This window comes from Dromiciops gliroides, chromosome 1 (genome assembly GCF_019393635.1).
Source record: "Dromiciops gliroides isolate mDroGli1 chromosome 1, mDroGli1.pri, whole genome shotgun sequence".
Taxonomy (NCBI): domain Eukaryota; kingdom Metazoa; phylum Chordata; class Mammalia; order Microbiotheria; family Microbiotheriidae; genus Dromiciops; species Dromiciops gliroides.
Genome location: NC_057861.1, coordinates 363,166,943 through 363,179,057, shown reverse-complemented (window position 1 = coordinate 363,179,057; position 12,115 = coordinate 363,166,943). Strand labels below are relative to the sequence as shown.

General features: G+C 33.0%; 1 pseudogene; it reads right to left on the bottom strand.

Annotated features, from left to right (window-relative positions):
- Positions 1 to 10,446: 10,446 nt before the first annotated feature.
- On the bottom strand, positions 10,447 to 10,560 carry LOC122737837 (annotated as a pseudogene).
- Between the last annotated feature and the right edge of the window lie 1,555 nt (positions 10,561 to 12,115).

Sequence of the window (12,115 nt, the reverse complement as noted above, 5' to 3'; positions counted from 1 at the left end):
TAAAATCCCTACTTGTGACTGTTTGGGCTGTTTTTGTAAGGAGACAGGAAGTATCAAATAAAAACTGGAATGTAGAAGCTAAAAAGAGCAATTTCATAGCTTTATTTTGTATATTATTTGTAATACACGTCTAGATTCCATATGGTCATTGCAGGTTTTTCAGTAAGCATGAAATAGGAAAAAACACATCTAATATTACTTTCCAATAGAAATTATTCAACTTAAATTTTATATTCCTTATCAATGGTCTAAAGTCCATCTTTTTACAGAATTTTCTATAAAGCATGAGATAAAAAAGCATTAAAAAGTATAGATGAGAGAATATGATGCTAATAATATATAGAAAAAATTAAAAAGCAGAATATAAATAAATATACTTGGAAACTTGGGCATGTGACTCAGGCTCACATTTCTGGTCCTACATTTAATATCTATGTAATTTATGGACAAGTCTTGAATACCCAGTACATTCACCTTTTTTTGCAGATATTTTGGAGAGTTGTTCATGATGAAAAAACATCATTATCCCAAAGTCAACCAAGAAATGAACATCTCAAAGTTTATGTTGGTTATTTATTAGATGATAAGCATTCTGTACACTGTAGACTGTGTACTCAAGATCTTTTCAGCTAGGTAGAATATGCTACAGCTTATTCCCCACCAGAAGAGTCTTTCACGATTCAGGGTAATCTCTACACTAAGATGAAATCTGTAGAACTTCAGTGGATGACTACAGATATATAATTACTTATAAACCTACATAACTTGAGATAAGTTTTTCAAACTGTCTCTGTTTGCCTATGTCTGTCTAACTACCCATCTATACATATATGCAAGATACACATATTTATGACACACAAAACTATTTAATATGACTAATATAATTAATATACATATAAATGTATATATGTACATATATAATATGTGTATATTCCAAAATTTGTTCAATAAATATTCAACAATAATTGTAACATTTTAATTTGAATATTTCATTTAATAAAATTTTTTATGGGAAAATATATTTTAGGCTTAATTGTTCCAATTTTTTAATGTTACAGCTGTCCCACACTGTCCCTTTTAAAAAATTCTTTATTTTATTTTTAATTTATGGAACAAAACAAGCCTTTCCATTACATATTTTTTTAGTGAGGCAATTGGGGTTAACTGACTTGCCCAGGGTCACACAGCTAGTAAGTGACAAGTGTCTGAAACCAGATTTGAATTAAGGTCCTCCTGAATACAGGGCCGGTGCTCTATCCACTGTACCACCTGGCTGCCCCTACATAATATATATATATATATATATATTTTTTTTTTTTTTTTTTTTAGTGAGGCAATTGGGGTTAAGTGACTTGCCTAGGGTCACACAGCTAGTAAGTGTTAAGTGTCTGAGGCCGGATTTGAACTCAGGTACTCCTGACTCCAGGGCCGGTGCTCTATCCACTGTGCCATCTAGCTGCCCCCATAATATATTTTTAAAAAGATGATTGCACATGAAAGTGCAAATCTATTATGTACAATTGGCTATTCCTTTTAAATATATATTAAAGTTATCATGTAAATTTCTTTTTGTCTTTTTTTTTCTCCCAACCCTAGAAATGGATGCTATTAGACATGTGTACATATACACATATATACATGCACACACAGATATATATATATATATATATATATATATATATATGTATAAAATCATTCTATACATGCTTCTATTTATCATTTCTTTCTCTGGATGCAGATAGTATTTTCCTTCATATGTCCTTTGTAGTTAATTTGGGTATTTATAACTTTATGACTTATTTAATCAAAGTTGTTCTTAAAACAATATTATTTTTACTGTGTACAAAGTTCTCTTCATTCTGCTCATTTTTCTTTTCATTATTTCTTGCAAGTCTATCCAACTTTTTCTAAGATCATCGAACTCATAATTTCTTATAGCACAGTAGTATCTCATTGTAATCATATACTACAACTTGTTTAGTGATTCCCCAATTGACAGGCATCCCCACAGTTTTCAGTTCTTTGCCACAACAAAGAGAGGTGATTTGAACACCTCAGAATATATAGTTCCTTTTCCTTTTTCCCTAATCATCTTTGATAATAGACTTAATAGTGGTATTTCTAGGTCAAAGGGCATAGGCAGTTGGATAACTCTTTGGACATAATTACAGATTTCTCTCCAAAATGGTTGGATCAGTTCCAAATTCAACTGACAATGAATTAGTGTCTCATTTTCCCACATTCCTTCCAATATCAGTCACTTTCCCCTTCAAACATTTTAGCCAATATGGTAGGTTTACAATGATATCTCAAGAATATTTTAATTTGCAGTTCTCTAATCAGTAAAGATTTAGAGCATTTTATCTGACTATATATTGTCTTTATTTCTTCATCAGAAAACTTCCTGTTCATACCTTTTGACTATTTATCAATTAAGGAATGACTCATATTCTTGTAGGTTTGACAAACATCTTTATATATTTAAGATGTGAGTCCTTTATCTGAGAAACTTTCTATAAAATTTCCCCCCAATTTTCTGTTTTTGTTTCTGATCTTGGCTACATTTGTTTGATTTATACAACCCCTTTTTAAATTTAATGTAAAAACGTTATCCATTTTACACCTCACTGTGCTATATTTTGTTTATTCATAAATTGTTCTTCTATCCATGTCTAAAAAGTAATATGCTCCATGTTCTTTAAATTTTCCTGTAATATCTCCCTTTCTATCTATGTCACATATCTATTTTGACCTTATCTTGGTAAATGATGTAAGATATTGGTCTATGTTCAATTTATGTCATGCTACTTTCCAATTTTTCCAACAATTTTTACCAAATAATAAATTCTTATCCTCAAATCTTGTGTTTTTCCACTTGTCAAATATAAGGTTGCTATATTTACTTGCTGCTGTAAATTGTATGTCTACTCTTCCATTTATCTAGCTTTCTATTTATTAGCCTATAACAGATAGTTTTGATTACTGCCTTATAATATACTTTCACATATGTTAATGCTAAATAAGTAATATCTACCAGGATTGAAAAATAAGGCAGAAGAAAGGAATGTGGAAAGTCCACCACTAGAAGGGATAAAGGAAGCAAAAAGAGATGAAAATTGCAAAAAAAAAAATCATAGGCAGAAGACAGTCCAGTGAAATTCATGAATGATATGGGAGCCTCCAGTAGCATTGAAAAAAAAGTTAAGTCTCAGATAAAGGTTTTATTTTTGTTTTGTTTTTGTTTGATTTTTCTATTCTCTATAGGAAATAGAATGTTCAATACTATAACATAAAAAAATTGGAAACATTTCGTTAGACATTGTGAGCAGTGAGAATGATAATGGTCACTTACGTTGTTTAACCTGAAATAAGAGATTCTTGTGAAAACTCCACTGAGCTGCAATAATTTATAATGATGATAACAAAATAATGATAATAAAAATAACAATAATAAAGCCTCCTCAAAGCCTCAAACATTTCATACCCAACCTTATTTACCCTTTCCTCACTGCTGTCTGCATGCCTCTTAAATTACTCTCCATCTACTTTTCCACCTCGTTTGCAGAGTTTTTTTTTTTTTTAATGTTGTGCCCTTCAGTAGAAATATGAGTTCCTTGGGGGTAAAGGGACCATGTTTTTGCCTTTCTTTGTATCTTCAGCCATTTGCAAAGTGCTTGAAACATAGTAAGTGTTTAATAAATTCTTGCTAACCAACTGCCTTATCTATGTCCTGGGATGGAAATGATTCCTTGTTCTCTGAGAAGATTATGGTTGCTGTGAAGAGCTGGCAGAAAGATGATACTACTGATTGGATCAATACCCCCAACTAATTAGATGAAATCCAGACTACAGATTTAAGACATACATAGTTCAGCATAGAGATGTAAACTGGCCCTATTTGAAACTGTCATTATAATTAATCAGATTGAAAATAATACAGTGGATTAATTGCCACCTTTTCATGCCCTGAAAATACAAGAAGTCAAGATATATAATGACAAATAAGTAATATAAATACCCCAACTATTGAAGATTCTTCAGAGCAGATAGCAAAAAATAGGCAAATCATTAATTTGAAAAATAATGAACTAAAGACATGGGTTTTTTTGTTTGTTTATTTTTTAATGTGCCAATACTATAGCATAACAAACTTGGAAACACTGTGTTAGGTGTAGATGATGGGGTTATGCTGCTTTTTTTTGTCTCTGGTTTCCTCAGCTCTAAGTTATCCAAGAATGCATCCTTGCCAGATCTAAGGCAATTATAAAAGTAATTTCAGATGAAATCAGAATGTTAAATCAAGGAGAAGTCAGATCTATAGAGAAAAAGTGGATATCCTTGGGGTCTTTGAAAAGCATCATACAATTCAAACACTAGAAATTATAACTAATAACAAACAGCATGCATTTTTCAAATTATTTGGCCCCATGTAATCTAAAATTCCCCAAAAGCCTTTTTTTGAGTTTACCAACATTAATCCAAGTAGCACAACAATTTAAAAATTAGAGTAATTCTGAATAGGGAGTAGTTTAATTGTTATGAATGAACACATTATCTCTCAACATTCAATGGAAAATATAAAATATTTCCCGGCAGTATTTGTAGTAGCTATTGCCATAGTAAGAATTATGAACTTTAGAGGATGTAAGTTTGGAGACTTGGAGGAACACCATGGAAACAAAAGCCACAAAATGGTAATAAAAATAATTACATTGAAGTGATAGACAAGGTAGGTGGGGAGTAGCTTATACCTCTAAAATGATTTTTGTCAATTTGGTTTTCCATGTGTAAATAGAATTCTTTTGAGTAATTATGATTTCATTTAGGAAGCTTAAAATATCCTGTAACTTGAATCAGTCAACATAATGCCATTAAAATATGAGTATCTGGAGGACCTAACCATCTATTAGGAATCTCTCTTCACTTTGGACTCTGATATATCTTCACTGTAACTGAAGAAAATACTTTTTGCAGTGTTTATGTCTCACTTGATATTAATAATAAGAGGGTCACTAAATGGTGTTATCTCTATCATCTTTTAAAGAATTGTGTAATGTTTTGACATGTAAATAAGTGATTATTTTTCAAAGAGAATCTATAAGGAATTACATTCAACCAAATCAAATACTACTTTGTACTCAACAATAATCATCATAGGAGGGTATTTTAATGTTTTTCATATTTCAAAAAGTTGTATGATGAAAAATGTTTTGCTAAAAATAACAGTAATGAAAATATGCCTTTTTTCTCTGTATACATTTATCAAAGATGCTCTAAATATCTTTAAAAGTTATTCTCATAGGCATTTCTATTAAGATGCAAAAGTAGACATATCATCAGAAGTTTACATGCTTTTGGTTTAAATATATTGTATCTTCCCCTTTTATAAATCTTCATAACTAATCCTCGAATTAACCCTCAAACTTATGTCATCTTTAGCATATTGTCCATTTATTCTTCCAGCCACTCTCCTCATTTGTTTGTTTCTTTGTTTGTTTTTTCTTCAGTGCTCATGCTGCAATCAAGAGCCTGAGTTCTTAGGAGAATATAGTTTGTCATAAAAATGCTTACAGACCATTCCAAGTTTTCATCTTTGTCGACCTTTTCATGCATTCCTTTTTAATGTTCTTGAACTTATTTTTCCCTGCTTTGTCCCTAATTAACCCTTTAATAAACCTGTTTTTCTATCCACTATTCTATTCCATAAAATTATACAAATGACTATTCTATATTTCCTTTATATTTGGCTACTATATCTCTATGTTTGGGGAAAAAATTAAATGTTTATTGACTTGGGAAGTTCCTAGATTCATTATTCTCTTTGTGTTGATTGGTTTTCATTGGGTAAATTAATGGTTGTTCTTTTGTCCATTTCTCATTTATGAGCATTAGTATCTCATTTAAATAAGTTGGAATTCTCTCCACTAGGTAGACATCTTCCTACATTTTTAATGTTTTTTTTTTCCACCCTTCTATTTAAGGTTTAGGGACACTGTGAGGCTAATCAAGTCAAATCTAGGAAACGCAGCTAAGGTCCTGTCAACTGGCAGCTTCCTGTTTACCTACTAATTCCAGCTAATTTTCTATACCTTTGAAGGATTAAAGGAATTGTTACAACATAAATATAATGTTTTCTAAATTCATTTATTTTTTTGTGTGGCAATGAGGGTTAAGTGACTTGCCCAGGGTCACACAGCTAGTAAGTGTCAAGTGCCAGATATGAACTCAGGTCCTCCTGAATCCAGGACCCATGCTTTATCCACTGTGCCACCTAGCTGCCCCAATTCAATTTTTTTAAGTTATGAACATTTTTTACTCGCTCCAAATGTTGGTGTCCTTGACTGAAATTTCAGTCACACCACTTTACTGATGGGAGGAGACTAACATCCACCATAAATCTCAAACCTTTTTGATCAGGTTTCATCTGGATAAAGCTAACAATTAGCCCTAAAATCCATTTTAAAAGTCAGCCCTGTTTAATCTTGTGAATCCATATTAAACAACACATGGAATAATAAACTATATTACTAGAATTGAATTTTATGCATAAATCCAGAGGAATTAAATTAATTAATAGATCCATATTTCATAAAATATAGTTGGATATTTGTTAACCTAAGACTGAATAAGAAATTGTGTTATTGCAATTATTAGATTTACTCATTTTCATAAGCAAGGAACTCAATACATATACATATTAACATTCATCATACCTGAATATGCTGTTCAATAAGCATTTATTTTCACAACATTCGAACCTGCACTCTTAGAAAATGTGTTGACCTTGTCTTTCTTTTCATAGGTATCCTTCAGCTAGCATGATGTAACAACTGTATTTGAAACAACCGTATAAATTTCATCTTTTTTTTTAGGTAATCTGGGTTAAATGACTTGCCCAGGGTCACAAAGCTAGTAAGTGCCGAAGGTCATGACAAGAAACTTGAATTGCTTCCATTTGAATGATCTTAGGAAGATTCTGAGGATCACCTGGTAGTATAAAAGATACCAGACACTAAGTCTTTTCTTGAATTAAACTGCCAAGCATTCAAACTCTATTACAGAGAGTGAAACTCCAATGGGCTGGCCACATTGTTCCAATGTCAAACCTAGGCTTGCCTAAAAGACTATTTTATGGAGAATTCACACAGGGCAAGCACTCACCCTGCAGTCAGATAAAGCAATACAAATCCACCATCAAGGTTTCTCTTATATTTGAAATTGATTTCATGACATCGAAGACACTGGCAAAGGACCACCCAGCATCATGTGCCTTCATCAGAGAAGGTGCTGTGCTCTATGAGCAAAGCAGAATTGAAACAGCTCAAAAGAAACATGAGATTCACAGATTTAGAGAATCTACCACCCAATGTTGACATGAACTATTTGTGCTCTACCTGTGATAGAGCATTACAAGCTCCTATTGGTCTGATCAGCCACAGTGAGACATACTATAACTTGACTCTAACATAGTGATGTCATTTTGGACTTCTTCAAGAATGAAAGACAACAACCAGGATAAATTTCATAAGATAACATAAAAGAGACCTTACTTAGGGCTTGACTGGAATTATAGAAAATGGACCTTAAGGAAAGTATTATTTTCTTGTTAGGTGTCTAGGGTAATTTGTAAGAAGAAATGGACTTGATGTATTTGTGTAGATGTAGGAATTAGTAAAGTCTTAGTCTTAAGGTTACTGGAAATAGTAAGAGAAGGTTAAAGGACTGAAAACAGTTATATAACTTAGAACAGGAAAATAGAGAGGGACAAAGGAAAGAGTACTAAATATGGAGTCAGGAGAAATCTAATTGGACCTGGAATGTGTTAAACATACAAATTAGACAATCTCTCTGAGATTATTTTCTCATCTGCAAAATGAGGATAATAATACTTGCAATATATACACTCACAGAGTTGTAAGGAAATCACTTTGTAAATGACAAAGAACTCTATAATGTTAGCCATCATCATTGTATGTCTATGTATATGCATATACATATGTAACTAGCATGTCTGTAAATATGTCCATACACATATGCATATATGCTATATACACATTTATGTGTGTACACACACACACTCACACACACACACACACACACACACACACACACACACACACACACACATATATATATATATATATATATATATATATATATATATATATATATATATATATATATATATATATATATATATGTATATATTTCACATATCCTCTTCCTGATTTGGGGGTCATCTAATAGAGTCCCCTGTGAAACTTGGCTATTCTATCTCTTTATAAAGGATTTCTAAGCAATAAAGTCCAATAATGTTTAAACACCATAGTATGGTCATAATCAAAGCATGGTGGACATTCAGTGAGGAAATATCTGGGTAAAAAATGTGGCACTAATAAGTAATATATTTGTTAAGCAAGATGGTTAAAATATATGTGCTTGAATCATTTTTTGTGAGATGGTAAAATGTAGAGGTATAACATTTTGGAACCTAATTGCAAAGATTATTTAAAACCAGGAAGAACTAAGGTACTCTTTGATGTGCAAGCAGGTATAGAGATTCTGTAATATTAATACACCTGCTTAATAGCAGACATAGAAGTAGATGATGTTTGTGAATTATCTTATTTCATCTAATTCAACAAGCATTCTATGAGCAAGACATAGTGCTTAATACAAGGGGTACAAAGACAAAAATAAAATAGACCTGCCCTCAAGAAGCTTACAGGCTACTGGGATTTAAGGTGGGTAGTATATACACAGACAAGTAAACATCACGTGCATGCAGAAAAATACACTAGTTCACATATGAATATGCATATGTATGTATATATATGCTTTCATATACAGATACACACATATACATGCCTACACATACAAATACACATATACATACAAATAGTTCTACCAAGATTCGCTTATGCTTGACAAGACCTACCATTTGTACATACAGTAGAAAGAAGTAAGATGTTCCTTAACCATGGAAATATAAACATGTTCTTTTCTGTTTCATATCATCACTGCTAAGGAATGGAGAACACAAAGGGACTTAACTGTCTAGATTGCATAAGTGATGACATGACTTAATTGAAACATAGGGAAGAGCCTGTTTATAAAGTTAATAAACAGATCTTTCCAAAAAATGGTGAAAATTGCCATCCTTGTAGTCACTTTTATGAGTATGTGGTTTTAGAGAGGAGTGATGACAGTAACAGTAACATTGTGCAATGATCAACTATGATGGACTTAGCTCTTCTTGGAAATACAATGATCCAAGAAAATTCCAAAATACTCATGATGGAAAATGCTATCCACATCCAGAGAAAGAATTGATGGAGTCTGAATGCAGATCATAGCATACTAATTTTCCTTGTGCATATGTGTGTGACCTTTTTTTTGTTTCTTCTTTCACATGACTAACGTGGAAATACATTTTATATGATTTCGCATGTATAATCTCTTGTGGAAAATGAGGGAAGAGAGGTAGGGATAAACATCTAGAATTCAAAATCTTTCAAAAATCAATGTTGAACAGTGTCTTTACATGTAATTGGAAAAAAATAAAATACAATATTATTTTAAAAGAAAGGAGTGAGTGATGAGCACCTCTTTGCTCAGTCATTTACAGAGTTTAATGCAGTTTCATGGTTTAGCCTAAGGCATTTGGTCTCAGGTCCTCTTTTGATCTTCCATCCCTAGTTTTTTCCACTCCTTCATAGTAAATACTCAGAATGTAGCAAAAATACAATTATGTATATTTGGTGACAAAACTTCTTATTAAAAAAAGGCAGGAAAGCACCTAGTTTAGAGAGAATTCCAAATGTATCAGAGCCCTTCTTTGTCATTAAATCATTGCTGGAGCTCATCTGTTAGAGCCTTCCAGGGCGCCACCTACTGCCGATAAAGACATGAGGTGGCCTTTCGAAGGTCAGATTGATGTCCAGGAAGTTTCCTCTATTCATAGACTGCCTTTAAGTCATGTCAATCAATGGACTTGAATGAGACCAGCCAATTAGCTTGGAGCTGTGTGTGAGGACTGCCCCTTTTCTTGTTTGACAGGGAGCTTCCGGGGAATTGAGTGGGAATAAGTGAAGGAGCAGTTTTTCTCTTTCTCCAGGCATAGATCAGATAGGGCTTTTCCATTCTTTCAGATACATGTGCTCTCTCTTTTTACTAACTTCTGATATACTTAGGCTTAAAAGCCTAAACTGTTGCTGAAGCTCCTAATTTATAAGTAATTCCTAGCTAGTTTCCCCCCACACTGTGGGGAGGGGCAGGTGAGGACACACACATTAGATTTTAATCATCACACTGCAAAGAGCCAAAATTCCTGGGTTTCTCTTGTCTGGCCATGCTTCTCAACCCATTATAGTTCAGTTCCTCCTTCTACCCAAGAAACTCCCACTTCCTATAATTTCTCTTGGCAATAATGGGCCACACTTAAATTCAACTTGTTTTAGATGCCACAGAGTAGGTGGCATATGTGTGTTGTAAAGGCCACTGGAATCCCTTCCATCCTCATCAGGGGGAGTGCTAACCTTCTCTCCTTTCATAAAATGCAAATACTACTTGTTTTAACTGTGTGATTTTCAAACATAAATAAGCTTGTGAAAATCATGAAAATTCTATTAACAGAAATTAAATATTTGAATCCTTGAATAGTTTAATAATTCAATAAATTATACCTAATGTCATATAGTAACATTGCCCCTTCAAATAAGTCTTTAAAATTGATCCAACAACATTTATTAATTGTCTTGATTAATTGTTTGCTAAAGAAGATAAAAAGCAGTTCATGGTTATGGTGTCCAGTCCTGTTCCATGCCCTTGTGAAGTCTTCTCAGATGGGATTTAATGGAAGAGAAGTTACCATTGAACCAGAAAAAAATTGTCACTAACCACTAATCAATATGGCTCATAGAAACTGTCAAGATATTCCAATACTTGAGCTATTCAGTCATTTTTCAGTCATGTCCAAATCCTCATGAACCCATTTGGGGTTTTCTTGACAAAAATTTTGGAGTGCCTTGCCATTTGCTTCTATAGCTCATTTTACAGAAGAGGGAACTGAGGCACACTGGGTTAAGTGGCTTAACCAAGGTCACATAGCTAGTAAGTGTCTGAGGCCAGATTTAAACTCAGAAAGATGAGTCTTTCTGACTTCAGGCTTTGTACTCTATCCATTGTTCCATCTAGCTCCCCCCAATATTTTAAAGCTTTTTGCTATATTCCCAAACCCTGCTTGATTTCATTATTTTCTTAATTTCAATCTATAGTATCCTAATGGGCCATTTCTTAGATTCCATAGGTAATTTTAGATATCATGCTCATGTCTACTGACACCATCATCTACCCCACCCCTAACCCTTCCCTCCACCGTCTAGCTTTTCTCTAGGAATTTATAAGGTTTAGTGCTGAGGCAAAATTAACACAAAACAATAATTAAATATTAAATTATGCCATGATAATAGCTGTAATTTACCTAATGATTTCCATATCCATTATCTTACTAGATCCTCAAAATGACCCTTCCTGGTGAGTACTTGAGCTTTTATTTTCCCCATCTCATGGTTTAGGAAATTTTTATTTTCAAATGTTAAATGACTTGGTCAGGATCACACAACCATATCCCAGATGAGGAACCATATAGTTCTTGACTCATTCAATCATACATTACCTAGGAGTTCAAAGAAGGGTAATAAAACTAAGAGGTAAATGCCAAGTTCACTGCTACTCCAATGCCTGTGCTTATTTCATTTTCCTTTGAATTCTGTCTTTTTTCTTAACCATTTTTCAAAGCTAAATCTTGCTTGAGTAACCTTCCCTGGCTACTGAAGTAGGTATTGATCTTTCCATTGTCTGATCTCTGTATGCATTTGTCATCTCTCTTGAACAGTTTATCACTTCATTATTTGATATTTTTAGTCTTTTCTAATTGAGATGAGGCAGGGGGAAGGAGATAAAAGCAAGTGTACATGTTGAAAAAATCAATTTGTTAAGGAGGGTACTAAGAAAACTTGATAATTCAAAGTAGCCTCCATGGGACGATGGCAGGGAATTGATGAAAGATAAATATAATTATTACTAATCAGTAGTAGTAATAGGGACCCTACTG